This window comes from Danio rerio, chromosome 18 (assembly GCF_052040795.2).
Source record: "Danio rerio strain M-AB ecotype USA chromosome 18, GRCz13ab, whole genome shotgun sequence".
NCBI lineage: Eukaryota > Metazoa > Chordata > Actinopteri > Cypriniformes > Danionidae > Danio > Danio rerio.
This window is the reverse complement of record NC_141038.1, coordinates 3,227,906-3,252,059: the sequence shown is the minus strand read 5'-3', so window position 1 is coordinate 3,252,059 and position 24,154 is coordinate 3,227,906. Positions and strand designations below refer to the sequence as shown.

Below are 24,154 nucleotides of genomic sequence, written 5' to 3'. Positions count from 1 at the left end.
ATGGAAGATAAAAATGTAATTCAGGAAATACATTAGGACCACTGTTATTGTTTAACATCGCTCAAAATGGTCTAAAAAGTAAAGGGTGTGACCATTATATTGTTTTATTTACCTTATATCTAGTTGTTTATGCTTAGTAGTAGTTTTGGTGTGTTTCTTCATCTTTTTTGCCACAGGACTTCCACAATTACATCAGAAGTATGAAGATGACATTCACAGTAAGTGATACCAGGCTCTGAAAGCGACTGTTATCTTATTAATAAAATAAAAAGTTTTGAACAGGCGGCATCAGTTCTTTAAAAACGCTGAGGGGAAGATACAAGACGTTTTGGCGCGCTGAAAATCCGGTCACGTGACTTACTTCTTCGCGGCATTTGTTTGGCTTGTGGTGAAGACGCTGGGCTAGTTGTTCTAGCAGACAACAGGAAGAAAAATAACGCCCTCTACATGTATATTCACAAAAGCCCACGTCCCAAAACACACGGTAAGGCGGCAGCAGATATCACTATTTTCACTCTTGACTTATTATGGACTTTGAACGATCGCCGCCATATTGGAAAGGTCAAATTGTCAGACGTGGCAAGCACCTGCTTTCTCATAGATATCAATTCACCTTAATGCTGATTGTACAGAGTAAATGGGTTAAACGCTCTTGTAAATGACATTTATAGCAGGGTAAAGCATATATTTTATTATTGTTTATTTATTTATAAGCACTCATACTGTTCCCTTGTGAAAAATAACTAGGGTTGACTAATAATAATTAGTTTTTTTTAATGATGTTTGTTTTTTGTATAGTTAAATAATGAAAACCACAGATTTACCATGTTGTTGGTAAAAAAACAATGGTTTTACAAATAACATGTGCCAAAAGAAAAAAAAACATGGTTAATTTTTGTAAGGGCTTTACAATACACCCAAAATCAAATGTGTTTATAATGTATTTGTCAATAATGTATTTAATTTTAATATCATAAACAAATGAAATGTTGACCTTTCTAAGATGGCGACGTAGCTGTGAATAATATGGCATGTCATGATTTTGCCAAATACGGGGCAGGATTAACATCTATGTTAATCTTTGAACATCATTCTGGTTGGAAAATGTAATTCATAACTATTCTCTACCCCTAAACCCAACCATTACTGTAAATTATTCCCAAAATCAGAGGGGAATAATAGTTGGATATCAATCATGCAGTAATGCATAAACCTAGACGTAGGCCTAAACTTAACATAAATTGTAAACATATTTAATTCTGATTGGCTGATTGCATGTTGGTTCAGGATCAACATACAGTAGATGTTAATCCAGGAACATGTCCTACTTGGTGAAATCAGGTTGTTGAATATGAGTGGAATATAAGCATCTAGCCTCAAAGGATTTGCATCCTGTAGTTCCAGTGGTCTGAGTTCAGTTTACAGAAGGATAAATGATGATCATATGAGCACCACCATTATTGGCAAACATATAAAAGAAAGTATTTTTTTACCTGAGGTGAAAGGTTTTCCAGAAATAAGCCTCTAATATCCAAAAAAATCAAGTTTCTTTAGTTTTTTGTTATTATTTTGAGCAAAAGGTTAAACAATAATAACTTTTCCCCAGCCATCTTTTTTCATATTTACCAAGGGTGTCAATAAAAGTATGGCATGTGTAAAATATTCATTCATTCATTCATTTTCTTGTCATTCATTTCTAGTCCCTTTATCAATTCGGGGTCGCCACAGCGGAATGAACCGCCAACTTATCCAGCAAGTTTTTACGCAGCGGATGCCCTTCCAGCTGCAACTCATCTCTGGGAAACATCCACACACACATTCACACACTCACACACTACGGACAATTTAGTCTACCCAATTCACCTGTACTGCATGTCTTTGGACTGTGGGGGAAACCGGAGCACCCGGAGGAAACCCACGCGAACACAGGGAGAACATGCAAACTCCACACAGAAACGCCAACTGAGCCGAGGCTCGAACCAGCGACCTTATTGCTGTGAGGCGACAGCACTACCTACTGCGCCACTGCTTCGCCCTGTGTAAAATAAATGCTTTACAAAATGTGTTTACATGTATATTTTGTAAATAAATGTAATGATTAACATTTATTTTACATCTAAAAACACTTTAGAATACCTAAATTAAATAATATAAATAAATTAATATATTAGTAAGAAAAAACAGGTCAAATATCTAAGAAAAGTTAATATAGTTAATGAGTTATTAGTTTAAAAGCTTTATTAATCCCCTTGGGGCAATTCATTCTGACATGTATAGTGCTTTAAATATAACACAAACGGCAAACTTAACATAATTATATTCATAATAACACTTAACATCAATTACATAAACAAAAACTATAATATAAAATAATAATAATGAAATTATATATCAATAGCACGTTCGTCTCACAGCAAGAAGGTCGCTGGTTTGAGTCCCGGCAGGGTCAGTTGGCATTTCTGTGTGGAGTTTGCATGTTCTCCCCATGTTGGCGTGGGTTTCCTCCAGGTGCCCCGGTTTCCCCAAGAGTCCAAACACATGCGCTATAGAAGAATTGATTAAACTAATTTGTATAAGTGTGTATGTGTGTATGTGTGTGTGTGTGTGTGTGTGTGTGTGTGTGTGTTTGTGTGTGTGAATAAGTGTGTATAGGTGTTTCCCAGTACTGGGTTGCAGCTGGAAAGGCAATAAGTTGGCGGTTCATTCCGTTGTGGCGACCTCTGATAAATAAAGGGAGTAAGCCGAAGGAAAATGAATGAAATCATTGATCATTCCTTATTGACACTCAGTATATTTGACCATATTTTAACCGACTGTATCATTGAGAGAAACTGTTGTGTGTTTCTCCAGTGTGTATTTCAGAGCTTTATGAATTATTGACTCGGTTCACCATATTCACAGCCACTGGACTGCAGCTTTAGAGGCAGTTGCCATGGAAACGCTGTATCTGCGGGTGATGCTCCTCATGTTTTTGGTCATGAAAGCTGACATCTGAAAAAAACGGTAATCAGCAAACCAGCAATCAGCCAATATTTACTATGACCGGCTCGTCCATCTCTCAAAGGGAAAAGAGGGTTTTGGTCAAAGGTGTTTTTACTTGTGTTTTTTGTCTAAAACGCAGCTGAATATCAGATCGCTTTTTTGTTTTGTTTTGCAGACCCTCAGTTTTCACTTCTGAACTCAACACTTGAGCAGATTTACTCTCATTTGTATTATTGTTCATGCACATGATTATTAATATTATTATTATTATTATTTGTATTTTGTGATTCACAAGGATTTTCCATTTATTTACGGTTGTGAAATACATTATGGGATGCTGATCTCAGCATATTGTATATTGTGCCATTTGGGACGCAGCACTAGCCTTCAGTAAAGAGCCCAGCTTGTTTCACTTCCAGTATCTTTATTTTTGAAGAATACCCCCATCCACGCCCTTTCATCCTTACCAGGGAGAGCTCTCGAGACCTTCCTGACCTCGGACCCCCTTCTATGCAATACAACCAGGCTGGAGCCCTGGGCTCAAGTAGCTCTGAGCTCAGGGTTCTCTCCAGGGACAGCATGCCAAACCTGCAATCAGTATCATGTAATAGGCGAATAACTGGTTTATAAACATTCTGGAGTGCTAGCATTTACAGTGAGGCGGTACAAAGTTTGTTGTTGCCTTAGAAATAAGTTATATTGATTACATATTAGCCCCTTTCACACAGTGATACCGGTAAATATCCGGAAAATTTCCGGAACGACTTTACCGGTGTATTCAAAAAAGCGCTGCTCACACAGGTGAGGATGTTACGGAAATTTTCCAGAAAAGACTGTTCACACATCCATTCCAAAATACCGGTAAATTCTGACATCATTCACCACAAATGAGCCTTAAAAGGCTGCGCTTGTATTTGTAAACATTTGACTACATTACAAACTCTGTGGATGATCAGTATTGGGAACAACTTCAATGAAAACATATGGAGGATCAGTTTCGCATGTCGAGATGTTCATAATATGTGTGTGTGCAGGTGCTCACAGGCTTTTTCACAGGCACACGCAAAGCTTGAAGGTAAACAAACAGCGGCTTATCATAAGCATCTTATCGATGATTATTTACACAGTTGGCAATAAAAAGAACATATAAACGTGATCTGAGTAACTTCTAGCAGCTAAACGCGTCTGGGAAAATATTCAAAGGCTTTTATTCTCATAAACCGCGCAGACGTGAATGCGTCTGACTGTTGTGATTGGCTAAAGCAGACGTCTCACGTCAGCACGTTCTAGACGTGCACACGCTCTTTCCGGCAATCTTCCTTCTGCATTCACAGAAACGCAAATTACCGGTAATGTTACAACTTCTCTTTCCGGAAAATAGCTAGAACGAATTTACCGGTATTTTCAAAAAGGACCTGTTCACACATACAACCTTTCCGGAAAATTGCCCGTAATTTTCCGGAAAGGTCTGTATGTGTGAAAGGGGCTACAATATATATATTATTTACATAATGCTATCAGCGTATTATGACAGCTCGTCACCCAGTGATTAGCACAGTTAATCTGCAAAATTGAAAAAAGTGAGCGGCATTCATCTGACCGGTCCATTTGCGATAGCACCCTCCCAATGGATAAGACGAAATGGCCAAACATCCAGCCCCAAATATTCAATCTCATTGAAGCTCCAAGTGATTTCACAAGAGAGAAGTTAAAGGCCTACAAGTCTTTGGATGCCTACAATGTTGTTCTGTGTGGTCATGTGCAGGAAATAATGCTCCATAAATTACCAAAGCTTTGTAGTGCTAAAACCCGAGGTTCTGCCTAGCCAAAGACAAGGGAAGAAGACGAAGATATACAAGGCCTGGGTAATCATCAACAAGCAAAACAACTGCAGTCTGACAGAGTACTACACATGTACGGCAGGGTATGTGAACATACATCTTTACATTTCATTCTGAGCATTCAGTGTCCGCAGTTTAATTCACCATATTGAACTGTTTTTGCTGAAATCATTCAAAAATGAGTAATGTGTATGATTCAGCATAGCGTGAACTAACCTGATATGAAATGAGAACTGCAGAGTCCAGCATTTTTAATTAGGTCCTCACTCCATTCAGCTCTTATGATGGCTGTTAGCCAAAGACGTCTGCGGTTGGCATTAAAAGCAGTGTGGTGTACGGTAAAATTTAAGTTTTCTATTTTTGGACTTTTGAATTTGGCATTCTACCGCAAAACACAACATGTTTGCTAATGCAGTCAGTCTTTTTTTTTTTGCAACCTCTTTGCGCGTTTAAATCCATGTGACGTCATGTGTGACATGTAGGTTGGTAATTCCCCTACAGCTAAGTGTGAACTCTTGAATTAAAATGCAAAGATTGATAAAGAAAACAAATTATCTTTAAAAAAAATTTAACTAACCCTAACCCTAACTAAATAAATCCAATTATTTACTTATATAATATAATAAAAAAATAAATTTATATTTATTTGTCCAATTAAAAACAATGAAAAAAAAACACAGAGCTATACATACTGTAGGGCATTTCTCTGATGTGGATATTTTTCACGAGACATAAAACTAATGCTGGTTTCACTGAAGTTTCTTTTCATCATTCAGACCCTGGTCTGAGAACACACACACACACACACACACGCAATACACACAAATGTCTCTAATTCAGGCAGTGTCTTAAGGAAGAAACACACACACACTCAGACACACATACGCATACTGGTCTTGCAGCGATTCTCGTTTGTCCTGATTGTAAATGTCTGGAGGAAGAGATCTGTCCTGCTTCATCAAGCACACACACACACTTACACACTCATACACACACAGCACATGCACAACCAGCCAGAAGACATTGATAATCGTGCGCTCATAAACACAAGGAGAAACACACGACCTCCAGCATCTGCGCAAACCACGAGGACTTCAGATGTCATTTCACTTTCAGCGACTTTCATGTGACAGCTCAATGAGACGCTGTTTTCTGCATATTTATGGATCGTCATAATTGCTTTCAAGGACAGGGACGGTCAGATCTCGCGAATGTGTGTGAGTTCACCAGTCCATCAGAGAAATAGAGGACGCCCTAAACATGTTTGGGTGATTACAGAATTGTGTGGACATTTGTGTCTTTAATATAAATTGTCTATTGTTTTTCAAAACTACACATTTTTTGCAATTTCTTTCTAACAAGACAGAACAAAAAACACTTTCAAATGACAACATTCAAACAGAAGGACAAACACTAACTGACAAAAGTCTTGTTGTCGATCAGTACTAAGAGCAACAAATAATAACTTTTAGTTGATCATTTGGAAAAGTGGCAGAAGGTGGATTTTTCTGCTGAATCATCTGTTGAACTGCGTCCTAATCATCACAGATACTGCAGAAGATGTACTGGAACCCGCATGGAGCCAAGATTCTGACAGAAATCAGTCAAGTTTGGTGAAAGAAAAATCATGGTTTGGGGTTGCATTGAGTATGGGGGCGTGCAAGAGATCTGCAGAGTGGATGGCAACATCAACAGCCTGAGGTATCAAGACATTTGTCCTGCCCATTACATTACAAACCACAGGAGAGGGCAAATTCTTCAGCAGGACAGCGCTCCTTTTTACCGGAACTGGAACTACATATTTGGTGATGTACCGTATCAATGTCGATGCAATCAAACAAAAGATCCGAACCCAACTCGATTCATTTATTCAACTCTGAGTCAAATATTTCACTAAAGCAGGGGTGGGGAACGTCCGGTCTCCGGCCGTATGCGGCCCGCGAGATCATTTGATCCGGCCCCATCCGTCAATTCAAAATCACCCCTCAGGAAAAAAAAAAAAAATGTCTGTTATAGAACGTGACAGTTGTTCACATTTGTTGCTCTGCAAAGCTCAGTTTCACATGAAAATGACTAAATGGATGTGCTATAATGTAACGTTTGCAGCACAGGATGCGCATCATTCATTGATGTACGTTCGAATCATTCATATTTTTAATAGTGCGAACGAAACCGCATGGCATGCTTCTGTATGTGTGTGCACGCTTAGCCTCGGAGACGAGCAGAGCACACACATCTAACGCCATCTTAATGAGAGCGCTTTAATGCTCAAATACATGCACATTTGTGTCAGAGCGCGGTGTTTAGTGATTATTCATATTAAACCTCATTTGTGTAAAAAGCGGACAAGTTGAGAATCAAAAGACATGTGAAAGAAAAACCATATCAGAGCCGCACTATTCTTAAAGTGACAGTGCGCACTATTCCTGCTGCCGACTGTTTTTATTATTAATCAAACAACAAAAGGAGAAAATCCCTTACTGCTCTTGACTGAAGGACTTTTGTAGCTAAAGTGCTTTTCTTACTGTGAAGATGCTTAAAGCACAGTTTGTTTCATATTTTTATTCTATTGTATTTATTTCCCTTTTCTTATTTACAGGGAGGAAAATATCTGTGCATATATACAGTTAAAATCAGATTTATTTGCCCTCCTGAATTATTAGCGACCCTTTCCCCCCAATTTATGTTAAATGGAAAGATTTATTTTCAACCCATTTTTAAACAACAGATTTAATAACTCATTTCTAATAACTGATTTCTTTCTTCTTTGCTATGATAACATTATATTTTACTAGATATTCTTCAAGATACTAGCATTCAGCTTAAAGTGACATCCAAGGGCTTAATTAGTGTAATTAGGCAAGTCATTGTTTACAAGTAGTTTCTTCTGCAGACAATCAAAAATATATATTGCTTAAGGGGGCTAATAATATTGACCTTAAAATAGGTTTCAAAATATTAAAAAACTGCTTTTATTCTAGCCAAAATAAAACAAGTAAGACTTTCTCCAGAAGAAAAAATATTATAGGAAATATTGTGAAAAATTCCTGTTAAACATCATTTGGGAAATATTTATATATAAAAAAAACAAAATTCACAGGAGAGCAAATAATTTTGAATTCAACTGATAATCGTTTTGAATAATCGTGATTACAATTATGACCAAAATAATCATGATTATGATTTTTCCCATAATCAAGCAGCCCTATAATTTATTATGGCCCATAAAGGATGTTACAAAAATGTTAATGGCCCTTGATAGAAAAAAGGTTCCCCACCCCTGCAGTAAAGAATAAATAGTTTTAAACATGCTGCACTTTCAGATTTAAACCTCAGCTGGAAGTTTCATTCACTTAGTGCTGTGTTACAGACTGCATGGAAGGGCAAAAACCCACAATAGGGGCTCTTTCATAAAGGTACTAAGCCGAAAATAAAATTAATAAATGAACTGTTTTTTTAAGTATATATATATATATATATATATATATATATATATATATATATATATATATATATATATATATATATATATTTTTTTTTTTTTTTTTTATATTTACAATGCAAATGTTACTATAATGGACAAAATGTGATAATGCAAATGGCCTAATTTATATTTTTTCTTAATTGTTGGTTTTGGAACACATTTGGTACTGTATAACTCATAGATCTGATTTCCAGAAAAGACTGTTCTAATAAAATGCTCACCTTGGATACAATTCAAGTCATCTTGCACAAATGTAAATGGTCATGAAATACAGTTGTGTTTGTGTATAATATCCCGTTTTTACCTTTATGCAGTAATGGTGAACTCAGATCTGTTGATGTTTTCAGAAATCATAAAGGTGTGAAAGACGTGATGGTGAAGCTCTACAGGTTCCCGATCAATCATGACTGATCCGCCCATCCGTCCGTCCTCCCATCCTCCTGCTGCATCTTAATCATTTCACAAATACGAAGATCAACTCCTCAATGCGGTCTAATGAAGGACACGTCCACCTTCAGTCCCTCCTTCAAGGATTCGTTTGATCGCTGAAACTTCAGAGGTTTGATGCTGCACCACATTACAGGTTCACATCTTATTAGTGCTGTTTGATAAAGAGAGTATTAAAGGGATACAGTAGTTCATCCAAATATGAAAACTCAGTCATCGTTTACTCATACATGTTCAAAACCAAAACAATCACTAGAGTTATTAATGGCATTTGGTTAGGGGTCAGATACAGTGAGACTGCTCTATTGTTGGTATTTTTCTGTCTGAAATCTGATTAATACCTTAAAAATGTTCATGCATGCTTAATATTTAGAAACTCAATTTCTTGATAATGAACAGAAATTGGCCCCCTGCTTTACTTTTTAACATTGCACTAAATAAATGTGCTTTAATAAATGTGGAGGCTCCAGATACCTTACATTAAAAGCAGTCATATTATTTAAACTTAGTCTAGAACCTGGAGCCAAGTTTCTTTCTTCTGCTAAATACAAAATTAAGAGATATTTTGAATAATTTAGCTAATGGCTTTCATAATATATTTTGTTTTTACCACGGAATCAATGAATACTGTTTCCAATATTTTTTAATGCACATTTTCTCTTGTTTTTTTTTTTTTGTTGTTTTTAAAGAACCCCTATTATGGGTGTTTTCCCAGAGATAGGTTGCGGCTGGAAGGGCATCCGCTGCGTAAAAACTTGCTGGATAAGTTGGCGGTTCATTCCGCTGTGGCGAACCCGGATTAATAAAGGGACTAAGCCGACAAGAAAATGAATGAATGAATGAATGAATATTATGGGTGTTTGAAAATGATCTTCTGTGCACTGTGTAATGCAGCATTAAGTAAGTGAAGGGGGGACAAGCGTGCTTCGGCCCTGTTCAAGGCAACTGTACATAGTGTGAGTATGCCCTTAGTTTGACTTGAGTAAAAAAAAAAAAATCATTTCTGAGGTCAATATTATTAGCCCCCCCAAAGAATATTGTTTTTCAATTGTTTTTCAATCGTGGTATTTCAATTCATACCACGGCTGTCTAATGACTTGCTTATTTAAGCTAACTAACCTAGTTAATAAATCTTGTAAAATAACTAGTAAAATATGATGTAGTCATTATGATATCGACAAAAGAAATGAGCTATTAGAAATAAGTTATTAAAAACTATTATGTTTTAAAATGTGTTGGACAAATCCTTTTGTTAATCAGCACTTGGGAAATACGTGACAAAATATATATTTAAAATGTCACTGTCTATCTTAATAAAACAAATATTGCCAGTCAACATTTTCTGAAACGTGTAAAAATACAATAATGTCTTTCTAAAGTCATGCCTCTAGTTTGGCTCCACATCTGTGGTGAAACTTGCAATTTAGCTCAGTAAATATACATCTATGACAGTAATTCTCAAACTTTTTTCATCAAGTACCACCTCAGAAAAAATTGTTTCTCCGAGTACCACCATAATGCCCAGTATTGAAATACAGTAGCATAGTAGGCCCAGTAAAACAGCTACAGCTCTGCACAGTTTAAAAACGTGGTAAATTAACTACTATTATTAAGAATATTTATTATTATCAGCCACTTTAAACATTATAAATAGTAACATTATAAAAAACAAACAAACAAAAAAAATGTCAATGTTTAAAGTTATATATGTGCTTTTAAAGGTTCATTAAAATGGTAGGTTATTGTTCCTAAAAAGTAAAAATGACAAAAAAACTGCTGTACTTAAATGTAAAGTATTAACCTTTAGTATCCTATTCATCAAAACCTGGAAATGTTGCTTGGACCTCATAAATATTGGCTATATGTCATCATATTTATATTCAAACCATTTTTGATAAATTTTTAAATATATGTTGGTTGTATACATGACATGTAGGATTCCTCTGCGTACCATTAGAAGGAAGCCTGCGTACCACTAGTGGTACACGTACCACAGTTTGAGAACCACTGATCTATGATATTGAATATTTTGGCTTGCATTACAGTCTTTATTTGCCTTTAAAGAAAAATTATCCTGATCGATAAGTTTCTAGAATTGTAGTTACGTACAAATTCTGACTGTTAACTAGTGCCTTTTATTAAGATATTAGCTGATTATTAATACATATAAAGTACATATGATGCGTGATCTTATTCTACATTCCTAATTCTACCCCAAATACTACTTTAATAGCTATTAATAAGCAGCAAAGTAAAAGTTATTGAGGCAAAATCATAGTTAATAGTTTATTTATAGCGAGAATTGTATGTGTTATCATTATTGGGTCACACTTTACAAGGTTTCATTAGTTAATGTATTTACTAACCTGAAATATTGATGTAAAATACGTATAAAGCATGTATTAATCATAGTTTAATTTTTACTAATGCATGATTAATATCTGAATGCATGCTACTTAACATTAATGCACCTTGAGTTAACATGAACGACTGTATTTTCATCTTAATAACCAGCTAACATTAACAAACATGAATAAATACTGTAATCAACATATTGTTTATTTATGATAGTAAACACATTAGCTAATTATTTACTCATTAATTTCGGCTTTGTCTGATTTATCAGAGGTCGCCACAGAGGAATGAACCGCCAACTGTTACAGCAGTTTTACACAGCAAATGCCCTTCCAGCACTGGGAAACACCCACAAACGCTCACATTCTCACACACACTCATATACAACAGTCAATTTAGTTCATCTAGTTCACCTACTGTAAGGGTAACCAGTGCTAACATTACCTATAATACAACATTATTGTAAAGTGTTAGCCATTATTGCATTGATGTAACATTTAATTTGAAGTTTAGGTAACAAATACTCTTGTCCATATGAACTTACAGCACTTGCTAAGACATTGAAAACTTGTAATGTCAAGGTTTGAAAGCGTTTTTTTTATTTCTTGTGATCCTGCATAGACTCTTTGCTCATGTCCTCCAAGTTCCCAAGCTAAAAAGCGCAAAAAAAAAAAAGGTTGAACAAACTGAGAGGAACACAAAGAACAACAAACACAATCAATACAGACTCTCTATAGGAGCTATACCAGCACAAACTCAAAAATGCAGCATATGTGTTATTTACAGACTTGAGTCGCTAATGACTTCACACATTTCAGACCATTTATTACAGCTAATTATGTCTGTCAGGTTAGCTGGAGTCCAGACAGCAGATCTTTTCTACTGACTACAGAAGAAATTCTTCTTGGCATTACTGTAAGAAAAAACATTATTTTAGCCAGTGCAGAAATAAAAGATGTCCTGTAATAAGCTTCTGTGGAGAGCTCATTATTTTACATAACACAATTTGCTGTGGGATGCAAAACTAAAGAGCCTAAAGTGCTAAACTGTGTTTCCTTTTTATTTTAGGATGTGAATTAGTAATACAATTTGTGACTGGAGCAATTCATAAAAACGTGCAAAATCGCACAAACAATGATAGTAAATGAAGGCCAAACTGTTGTTGGGGTTAAGAGTCAGATTTTACACCAGTTCGATGCTTTTATCAGTATTAATAATGCAAAACGAACAACTCCATTCTGCTTTTGTTTTGTTGGTGCTCCAGCTTTCCCACAGGAAAGAAACATCACTAACACTGTCACTTAAATATCTTCAATAAATTGATTCTTCTAGTCATTAGATGGAGACTTTTTCCCCTTATATCTTCCCCTTATTATATTCTGCTTAAAAGTTGTTTCTCCCGAGAAAAAAGAAGTCCCCAGAAACATGCAATGAAAAGTTGGAGATATTAGACTAAAAATATTACATTTCACAGAAAGGCTAATCATTTTGCCTATACGTATATAACATTAATATAAAATGTTATATAAAATAATATTTTGGCTTTTATCACTGTTTATGTTTGTAATTCTTAATATATATATATATATATATATATATATATATATATATATATATATATATATATATATATATATATATATATATATATATATATGTGTGTGTGTGTATATGTATATATGTATATATATATATATATATATATATATATATATGTGTGTGTATATGTATGTATATACATGTGTATATGTATGTGTATATATATATATATATATATATATATATATATATATATATATATATATATAGAGAGAGAGAGAGAGAGAGAGAGAGAGAGAGAGAGAGAGAGAGAGAGAGAGAGAGAGAGTTGGTTTAAGATATAAGTTTTTAAGTAAAATTAGAGAGCCAACAGAAACTTTTTTTTTTTTTTGCTGAGATTTTCTGCTTCAAAGCTGTTTCTCATGAAAAATCTCCCTCAGAACCATGTATAATTAAAAGTTGAAGATTTTTTAGACTCTTCATTGGCATAGATCAATAGTCTCAAACCCAATTCCTGGAGGGCCGCAGCTCTGCATAGTTTATGTCCAACCACCTCCAACTTACACCTGCTTAAAAGTAACTAGTAGTCTTGAACACCTTGATTAGTTGATCAGCTACGTTTTTTTGCAAATCTTAAATACATTTATTAGGGTATGTTTTGTTGCATGTTTTAGATGTCAAATCTATTAGAGGGCGCCGTCTACATTTTTTGCAAGATTAAAATATATTAGAGTATGTTTTGTTGTACGTTTCTGATGTCATATACACTAGAGGGCGCTGTCTACATTTTTAAGAATCTGAAATAAGCAGTGGTGGAAAGAGTACTGAAAAATCATACTCAAGTAAAAGTACCATTACTTGCCTAAAAATGTAAAGTAGAGTAACAGTATCTGTTGTAAATATTACTCAAAGTACGAGTAAAGGGTAGCCATTTCAAAAGTACTCAAGATTAGTGAGTAGTGAGTATTACGCTTTTAAAAGCTGATGCGTTTACATGTAATTTGTGCATGTATGTGTAAACGTATCATTCTGTGGTGCATCGAGTTTTTGCCCAGCAGGCACACAACATCATAAGACATTAACATTAGGTTAGATTGTCTAGCCAGCATCTAAGGACAATGTTATTTGTTCAATAACAACATCAAATGACGTTGATATTTGGTTGACTTTAGGTTGTGTTGGAAAGTGACCAAAATCCAATGTCGAGCAAACATCCAAAGTCATTTTGGCATCACATGCTGACACTCCCATGATTTTCATGGTAAAACAAAATGCAACATCCCCATGACACTGGGGTACAACTTCATTCTGACATCATGTTGACATCTTGTGCCTGCTGGATGTTTAAGGCCATTTCGATCATCATACAGTAAACATCCGTCATCTTCTCATCAGTGTCATGCATATGTCATGCAACAGTCCCTGAGTCAATGCATGTAGATTTTGGATGCTTGTACACTTTTATGCTTCCAAACAGTTTACTGCAATTATAAAGCGCACATGTTAAGTAGGGTTGGGTCTCGTTTGGGGTTATTTCAATGCCGGTGCTAAATCGATACTTTTAAAACGGTACCAGTGCCAAAACGGTGCTGAAACCGATACTCTTTAGCCACAAAATTATTTGACAAAAAAAATATATTTTAATATTATATATTTATAATAAGTTTAAAGTAAACATCAATTCATATATTTTATATTTCAATTGCATTAATATATTTCTTTTGATCAACCCTATTTTGAGGTAGTTCATTATGAGGCGATTTACCTTCTATATGTGATTTGATTGGACAGGAATCACAGGACTGATTTTTCTAATCCCCATAGACAAGAGAAAATAAAGTAGTGACTGAAGGTTGAAGAAAAGTAGTGGAGTAAAAGTACTGCTTACTGCACTGCAAATGTGCTCAAAAGAAAGTAAAAGTACACATTTTTAAAACTACTTACTAAATTACAATTCCTGAGAAAAACTACTCTATTACAGGTATTTGAGTATTTGTAACTAGTTACTTTACACCACTGGAAATAAGTTACTTAGGGTATGTTTATTGAATATTTCAGATGTCTAATCCACTAGAGAGCGCTGTCTACATTTGTACAAATCTGAAATAAGTTACTTAGGGTAGATTTTATTGCATGTTTCAGATGTCAAATCCACTAGAGGGTGCTGTCTACGTTTTTTTGCAAATCTTAAATGCATTTATAAGGGTATGTTTTGTTGCACGTTTTAGATGTCAAATCTACTAAGGAGCGCCATCTACATTTTTGTGTTCTTGAAATGCGCTTTCTATGTTTTTTTTTTTGCAAATCTTAAATGCATTTATTAGGGTATGTTTCAGATGTCAACTCCACTAGTGGGCGCTGCTTACATTTTTTGCAAATTGTGAATGCATTAATTAGGGTACGTTTTGTTGTACGTTTTAGATGTCAAATCCACTAGAGGGTGCTATATTTTTTGCAAATCTTAAATGCATTTATTAGGGTACGTTCCGTTGTACGTTTCATATGTCAAATCCACTAGAGGGCACTGTCTACATTTTTGTGAGTCTGAAATACGTTACTTAGGGTATGTTTCTTCAGAGATACGTCCTACATACACATCCACAGAAAAAAGTGGCAACTTATTGGCTTTTTATTACAAAAGCAACAAATATGGCTTCTAAATTATCATCTCTACATGACTACATAATATTCCAGTAGTCAAATATGAAAAACACACATTTAGATAATTATTATAATCATTCAATGGCAAGTTAACAGGTTATTAATTGCTGTGTACAGACTGTCTCCAAACATACTGTAATATAATTTCAGATAAGCAGAAGCAGACAGTAACTAATGCACTGCAAAACTCAGATTGGTGTAGCAGGATTTACCATCGTTTACTCAGATTTACAGAGTATCTGTGGCTGTAGATCAGCATAAGGGCCTGATGTCTGAAACTGAAGGCCTGATTCTCCCTATTGATCCTGGTTTTCAGAGGGGTTTTGTCTCTGGATGCTGTCGAAACGCTCGAGCGCTGATCCATTGATGATCTGAGTCCTGTTTAATCACATACGGCTCTGGCAGATATCTGTCCCGATCACAGCTCCACGCCAACCTAAATAACACTGATTAAAACTGATTATGAGGGGATACACAAGCTTGAGTGATGGAGAACTCAGAGGTACGAGCAGACGGAGGACAATTCTGATCAAACTCTAAATAAATGATTTGTCTGGATGAGTCCGGCAAATGAAGAGTGATTAAAACATTATAATGCTGTTAAAGCTACATAAATTTCTTTGTTCATGTTTGCACACAGTTAAATATAGTTTGTTTTATAGTAACTGATTGACAGGAGCATAATAAATCTGGTTTATTTTGTACAGTAGCATTACGTATATCCATACAGCAGTGTATATTAACTTGTATCCTGTCACATTTGACACATGTAGACATGCAAAAACAGTGCAAAGTTAAACATGTGTGGGGAGAACCACCTCATTTGCACTTAAAGGCACATGCCTCATAAACAGCTACAATTTTTTCAGACCCCAAAGTTAACATATTCAGCAGGGTATAATAAATGATCAGGTGACGCAGTGGCGCAGTAGGTAGTGCTGTTGCCTCACAGCAAGAAGGTCGCTGGTTCGAGCCTCGGCTGGGTCAGTTGGCGTTTCTGTGTGGAGTTTGCATGTTCTCCCTGTGTTCGTTAATTCGTAGTAACAAAGAATACAAATTTGTGGATCTCCTTACTTCCAGGTTCAGCAATACTGCCGTTGTGGATGGTATATTCCTGGTTTCGAGTGTGGTCCTGAAAAATCTTCGTTCGAAGAGCTATTCACAATTGTGTGTCCAGTCCACAATTACTTTTTACATTGCAAATACTTCATTTTGTGTGTGTTTTTTTAAACCAAATTAGTGACATAATTTGTGAATTTGGCAATTAAAGAGTTAAAAGCCTGTAATTTTAAAAAAACATTTAGTATTTTTTTTATCTGGACTGTGGTTGATTAACAGAATTATTCATTCATTCATTCATTTTCTTGTCGGCTTAGTCCCTTTATTAATCCGGGGTTGCCACAGCAGAATGAACCGCCAACTTATCCAGCAAGTTTTTACGCAGCGGATGCCCTTCCAGCCGCAACCCATCTCTAGGAAACATCCACACACACATTCACACACACAGACACACACGCATACACTACAGACAGTTTAGCCTACCCAATTCACCTGTACCACATGTCTTTGGACTGTAGAAACCGGAGCACCCGGAGGAAACCCACGCGAACGCAGGGAGAACATGCAAACTCCACACAGAAACGCCAACTGAGCCGAGGTTCGAACCAGTGACCCAGCTACCTTCTTGCTGTGAGGCGACAGCACTACCTACTGCGCCACTGCCTCGCCCTAACAGATTTATGCAAAATTTATTTATATTTATCTGATGCATTTTTTATCTGATGCATTGATGCATCTGAGTTTAATTCAGTGGATGTTTTCATCCCGAACAACAAAAGGGTTGTACATTTGAGTCGTGCACAAGGGTTAAATGTCACTTTAAGCTGAATACCAGTGTCTTGAAGAAAATCTAGTCAAATATTATGTGCTGTCATCATAAGCACAAAGCGCAAAGATAAAAAATCAGTTACTAGAAATAAGTTATTAAAACTATTAAGTTTAGAAATCGTCCTTTCGTTAAGTGAAGTTTCATAAACTAATTTCGAGTGGAGCATGTGATATGATTGAGCACTGCTGGCCGCTCATCTGTAATCAGTAATAATCCATTCAGAGTGATCCTAGTTTACTATAAATGGATCATTTTCTCCCTACTCTAATCCTTCCACCCTATCTCATCCTTTCCTTCCTTTTCTAAAGGGCAAGCTCTCGAGACCTACCTGATCTCAGATCTCCTGATATGCTTATTGACCGTGCGGGAGCCCTGAGCTCAAATATCTCCGAGCTCAGGGTTCTCTCCTGGGACAGCATGCCAAACCTGCTATAAATGCTAAGCATATCTAAGGGGGAACTCTTGAAACAGAAATTGGGGAACAAAAATGTACAGGGAGGCTGATAATTCAGAAGGGCTATAATATTTCTGACTTCAACTGTATGTTCTTGATTTAATTATCTTACTGAACACCGTTAACTTTAGTACTGCATTTACAATCACCGTAATTGCATTTACAAGACTTTTGATGGCTTTACAGCTCATTCACTTACTGCAAACCCTCACAGTAAAACAAAAATAGTCCAATCAATCATTGGCGGAAGATGAACATGTTGCTTGTTTTAATAGATTATGGAGGCACGTGCAGATAAGGTTTTGGTGTTAATCACACACACACACACACCTATGATGAATAATTAAACTCTTGAAGTATCTGTTACATTTATTGAAGTGCAGATGAAAGCAGTAAAATGTTAAATCAGGACAAGGCTGAGATAATGATTCATGACAGCCTTCTGTAAATCTATTGGGATTTATTAAGGATTAACCAGGAGTGAAAAGGATGGCTTATAGTCTTAACATAAATTTGTATTATGTTATGGATGACTGTAATAATAATAATAATACAAACAATTGTAATTATAACTTGGGCGGCGCGTTGGCGCAGAGGGTAGCGCTGTCGCCACACAGCAAGTAGGTCGCTGTGTATGTCCATAGTGTATGGGTGTGCATGGGTGTTTCTCAGTGATGTGTTGCAGCTGGAAGGGCATCCACTGCGTAAAATATATACTGGATAAGTTGGCGGTTCATTTCGCTGTGGCGACCCAAGATTAATAAAGGGAATATGCCGAAAGAAAATGAATGGATGAATAATAAAAAATAAATAAATAAATATTTATATATTTATAAATATTTATATATATTCATTTTATTAACGTAATAAATTACATTAAATTAATCAATATTAAATTTAAGTTAATATAATTTATGGTAGTCATAATAATAATAAATATAATAATAATAAACAGTTGTTATAATAACTAAATTATTATACTTATCATTTAATGTTTGTGTGTGTGTGTGTGTGTGTGTGTGTGTGTATGTGTGTGTGTGTGGGGGGGGGGTTTGAGAATTGTAATAAACAAATCATATCAATTAATATTAATATGATAAATTGTAATAGTTATAATTATTATTATTATAATAACTATTATTATTACTAAAGTACATCATTATTTACAATTTATATTATTAATCTGTCATTGTACTTAAATAACAACAGTAATTATATTAAATATTTCTTATAATAATTGACAAAAACAAAAATTATTAATAAGTATTATAAAAAATTAATTATTATCATTTATAATTATATTAATGATTGTCTGTCACACTTATAATGGCAAACATTAAGAAACAACAACAGCAACAATAATAATAAGTGCTATGCTACCCCATGGTATGGAATAATGTTAGATTAGATTAATAGTTGGCTGTCATAATAAAATCATGATTGTAGTCATAAAAATCACAATAGTAATAATAGTAATATAATCGCTAAATATTTTATGATTAATTTCCAATTTAGTTGGGATGAAAATGATTCCATAATTACATAAATCCGTGTATAAACTGTAGTTGTTCAAATGCTTTATTTGTATCTTAAGATGTGAAGGGAGTTTAGCTGCATCTGAGCTGTCTTGACAAATGCAAAGATTTCCAATACAGCAACACACAAATGTCAAAAAACATCTTCATTCGGTTGCCAGATCTGCTTCTGTGCTCTAATGAAACCACAGCGGATTCTCGGCTGACTGAAGAAATCCAGCAGCAGAACAAGAGCAGCTCATACACAAGCTCTTGTCCACTACACAAAACAAACCCACTCCACAATTCTGCTGAATACAAATCCCACCAACACATCGTGTGAAATGTTTGGACACCCTATTCGACTCTTCATATCAGGACATAAAAAATAATCTGATCTTCACATGTCTTGAGCAGTTGCACCGGTTTGCACCAGACACTTTCGTACAATCTCTAAATGAAAAAATAAATAAATAAATAAAACATCTATTGTTGTATGAGCAATGTTTGTATATTTATAACCACCTCCGAGAAATTTGGGGGTTGCGAGTCATAGGCATTGTTGTTTTCAGGGTCGCGGGTTGAAAAGTTTGGGAACCCCTGTATTGGAAAATGTTTTACTTTCAAAATGGGGTATAAATTCATCCTATTTGGCATTTAAAATTCTTTTGAACATAATTAGGTGCTGCTTGTCAATCAGACAGCGCTTTTGTTTGTCCTTGCAGTCAATTGCGGAAAATAATTATCAATAAAAGTGTCACAATAAACCTCTGTGAGCTTAAACTATAGGCGCTGTGTGATGCGTGTGCACGCAAAGGGCAGTCAGATTTGTCTAGGGAGTCAGATTTTATTACAACTTTCCTGCTATGCGCTGGACACTACTAAGTGAATGGAATAGGAGCACACAATTACATTTTGTTTTGATTGTTGTCTGTGTAGTGTGTAGTTCAAGTAGTCTAATTGTTTGCCGATTGTTGTCAAACTGTAATCTGATTGTAGTCTGATTGTTGTCAGACTGTAGTCTGGCTGTAGTTAAAATGTTGCCTGGTTGAAGTCTGATTGTAGTTGAATTGTAGTCTAATTTGTTTTTTGATTGTAGTCTGATTGTAGTCCAGTTGTTGTCAGGCTGTAGCCTGACTAGTTCAAATGTTGTCTGATTATAGTTGAATTGTAGTCTGACTGTAGTCCGATTGTTGTCCGATTGTTGTTTGATTGTTGTCTGATTGTAGTCCGATTGTTGCTAGATTGTAGTTTGACTGTAGTTCAAATGTTGTCCAATTGCATTCTGATTATTGTGCAATTGTAGTCTGACTGTAATCTACTTGTTTTCTGATTATAGTCTTACTGTAGTCTAAAAGTTGTCCGATTGTAGTCTGATTGCTGTCCAATTGTAGTCTGAATGTAGTCTGATTGTTGTTTGATTGTAGTCTGATTGTTGTAAGATTGTCATTTGACTGTAGTTCAAATGTTGTCCGATTGCAGTCTGATTATTGTACAATTGTAGTCTGGCTGTTGTCTAATTGTTTTCTGATTGTAGTCTGACTGTAGTCCAAAAGTAGTCTGATTGTAGTCTGACTGTATTCCAATTGTTGTCCAATTGTAGTCTGAATGTAGTCCGCTTGTTGACAGATTGTTGTTTGATTGTAGTCCAATTGTAGTTTTGACTGTAGTTCAAATATTGTCCGATTGCAGTCAGATTATTGTCCAATTGTAGTCTGACTGTAGTCTAATTGTTGTCTGATTGTAGTCTGACTGTAGTCCAAAAGTAGTCCGATTAATGTTCAATTGTAGTCTGACTGTAGTCAAATTGTTGTCAGATTGTTGTTTGATTGTAGTTCGATTGTTGTTAGATTGTATTTTGACTGTAGTTCAAATGTTGTCCAATTGCAGTCTGTTGTAGTCTGTAGCAATTGTAGTCTGACTGTAGTCTAATTGTTTCTGATTGTAATCTGACTGTAGTCCAAAAGTAGTCCGATTGTAGTCTGACTGTAGTCCTATTGTTGCCCAATTGTAGTTTCAGTGCAGTTCGATTGTAGTTCAATTGAAATGAATGGAATAGGAGCACACAGTTACATTTTAAGTTGTATTTAAAATTTACGTTTCAAAACCACCCAAATTTTGTCAACCCGCCTGTGCCATTTTTCACCCAAAGAATCAAATTCAAGACCACCCAATCCTGCAGGAAACCGCCCAATCTGACAAAACTGTATGTGTCCCATTTATCATTTGTTCAAACTAAATCATATCACTTTACTGATGCGCGTGCTGGAATTAATTCAGTAAATGTGTTTCCATCATAGCACTTTTTTTTTTATCTGATGAAAAGTTTATCCAACTAATTCAGTTGTGCATATACATTTTTATGCACATCTTGGCACTTATTGTTACTTAATATTTCAAAATGCACATAAAAATAGCTGGATGCAAACAGCTATTTTCTGTCTGGATTCTCCATGAAAGCAGATTGACAACAGCGGCGAGCCTGAGGGAGTTTAAACACAGACGATCTAAATATAACATCCCAAATCTTCATCATAATCAAAGCCTCTGACGCCACACATCAAGAGCCGCAGACACAATTGTTTTGTTTTACTGTGTTTTGGCGATGATGAGACGTTTTAAATGCATTATAACACTGCAGTGTTTTCCACAGGGGGTGATGATGATATTTCCGTCCAGTAATGACAGCTGATGAACACAAAGCCCTGACGACTTTCAGAAGGTCAGACAGAAAATGAGCTCTGTTGCTGTGGTTTAGTGGTTAAAGCTCAGGACTAATAAACAGAGGATAAATAAAGGATGCTGGTTTGAATCCATCATCTGCTCAAGACAATGGATTTATCCTGCTGTACCACAAAACAGACTAAAAATGGCCATTTGACATTAACTGGTCACTAACCAGTAAATACTGTTATAATGCAAATCGTATTATGTTGTTCCAAGAGGGAAAATATATCTAAAAAATATATATATGTTAAAATAAATCTTTAAATATATTTATTTTATATTATATATTAATAAAGTTATGAATGAAGTCCAATAGTAGCCTGATTGCAGTCTGATTGTAGTCCAATTGTAGTCTGATTGTAGTTTAAATGTAGTATGACTGTAGTCCAGTGTAGTCCAATTGCAGTCTTAATGTAGTTCAATTGTAGTCTGAGTGTAGTCTGACTGTAGTTCAAATGTAGTCCGATTGTTGTCCAAGTTTAGTCTGATTGTAGTACAAATGTAGTCCGATTTTTGTCCGTGTAGTCTGATTGTAATTCGATTGTAGTTTGAATGTAGTCTAATTGTAGCTCAAATGTAGTCCAAGTGTAGTTTAATTTTAGTTCAAATGTAGTCTGATTGTTGCCCGAGTGTTGTCTGATTGTAGTTCAATTGTAGTCTGATTGTTGTCCAATTGTAGTCTGATTGTTGTCCAGTTGTAGTTCAAATGTAGTCTGATTGTTGTTCGATTGTAGTCCAATTGTAGTTCAAATGTAGTCTGATTCTAATCCGATGGTAGTCTGATTGCTGTCCAAGTGTAGTTCAGTTGTAGTTTAAATGTAGTGTTGTTGTCTGATTGTAGTTTGTAGTCAGATTGTAGTGAGATTGTGGTTCAAATGTAGTCTGATTGTTGTCCGATTGTAGTCATATTGTTGTTCAAGTATAGTCTGATTGTAGTCTGATAGTAGTTCGGTTGTTGCCCAAGTTTAGTCTGTAGTTCAAATGTTGTCTGACTGTAGTCCGATTGTAGTCCAAATGTTGTCCGATTGTAGTCTGATTATAGTTCAGTTGAAGTCCGATTGTAGTTTGACTGCAGTACGGTGTAGATTAAATGTAGTCCCATTGTTGTCTCATTGTTGTCTGATTGTAGTTCGATTGTAGTCTGATTGTTGTTCGAGTTTAGTCGGATTGTAATCTGATTGAAGCACAATTGTTGTCTGTGTGTATTTTGTAGTGTAAATGTATTCTGATTGTTGTTGTTTTTTGCTATTTCTGTAAACAATTTTGTAAAAAAAAATGTATGTATGTGGATTAATTCAGAATGATTTTGAGAGTATAGTAACTAAAAACTTGGAAGTTGAAATAAAATAAATAAAGATTTATAAAGTAATTAATACATTTTTATTTGAGGTTTACAATGCAAATCTAAATGCTTGTTAAACAAAGCCAGTTTCTGATATAATATTTTTACTGAAAGGGCAGAAAATAGAACATTTTAAAAAATGATATAAGTATTTACTCAATAATATTACTGAAATTAAAATAAAAACTAAATTAATACATATTTACACACATTTACATAAATAAGTAAATAGAGTAAATGATGTCAGATTTCTGCACACACTTAAATGCACTCATACAAAAGTGAAAGTATGCATTATTAAACTTTTAACAGTAATTTGAGTATTTGTAATCGGTTACTTAAAAAAACTGCACCCTAGCAACCAATCAGAATGCCTTAGCAACTGCATCGTTATGCTCTAGCAACTGCTCAGAACATCCTCTATCACGCAGCATCTATTTCTTCTCAGACAAACACAACTCTTGTTCATTTGTGCTCCTGTAAGTGCAGCGTTTGTCTGAATGACTGTAGTTAAGTGTTGCTGTAGGTCTGTTTCCCCTCATTATCGTTAGCGTTAATGTGCATCAGGCCTCAAGTGTCGCTCTCTCTCTACACGCGTTAAAGATCCAGATTGCTGTTTACCAATAAAGAGACACGGCAGGCGGTCAACGAGACACAACATACTAATTGAGTATGGAGTATTTAAGATGTTCAGTGTCAAAAACATTGGAAACAGACTGGTTCCAGTCCATATGACACTTAATCTGAAAGCAGCATATATCACTTCATGTCTGAAGCCTCATACTGCATTACATCTGTCCACACAGGACATCATTCAATATATATATATATATATATATATATATATATATATATATATATATATATATATATATATATATATATATATATATATATATATATTTTTTTTTTTTTTTTTT

The 24,154-nt window shown here is 35.2% G+C and overlaps 1 long non-coding RNA gene across 1 annotated transcript; it reads left to right on the top strand.

The window, feature by feature from the left end:
• Positions 1–363: 363 nt before the first annotated feature.
• LOC147839633 (uncharacterized) lies at positions 364–21,970 on the top strand. Its single transcript, XR_015514648.2, has 3 exons — positions 364–484; positions 8,655–8,866; positions 21,819–21,970. It is a non-coding gene; the product is annotated as an uncharacterized LOC147839633 (long non-coding RNA).
• The last annotated feature ends 2,184 nt before the right edge of the window (positions 21,971–24,154 follow it).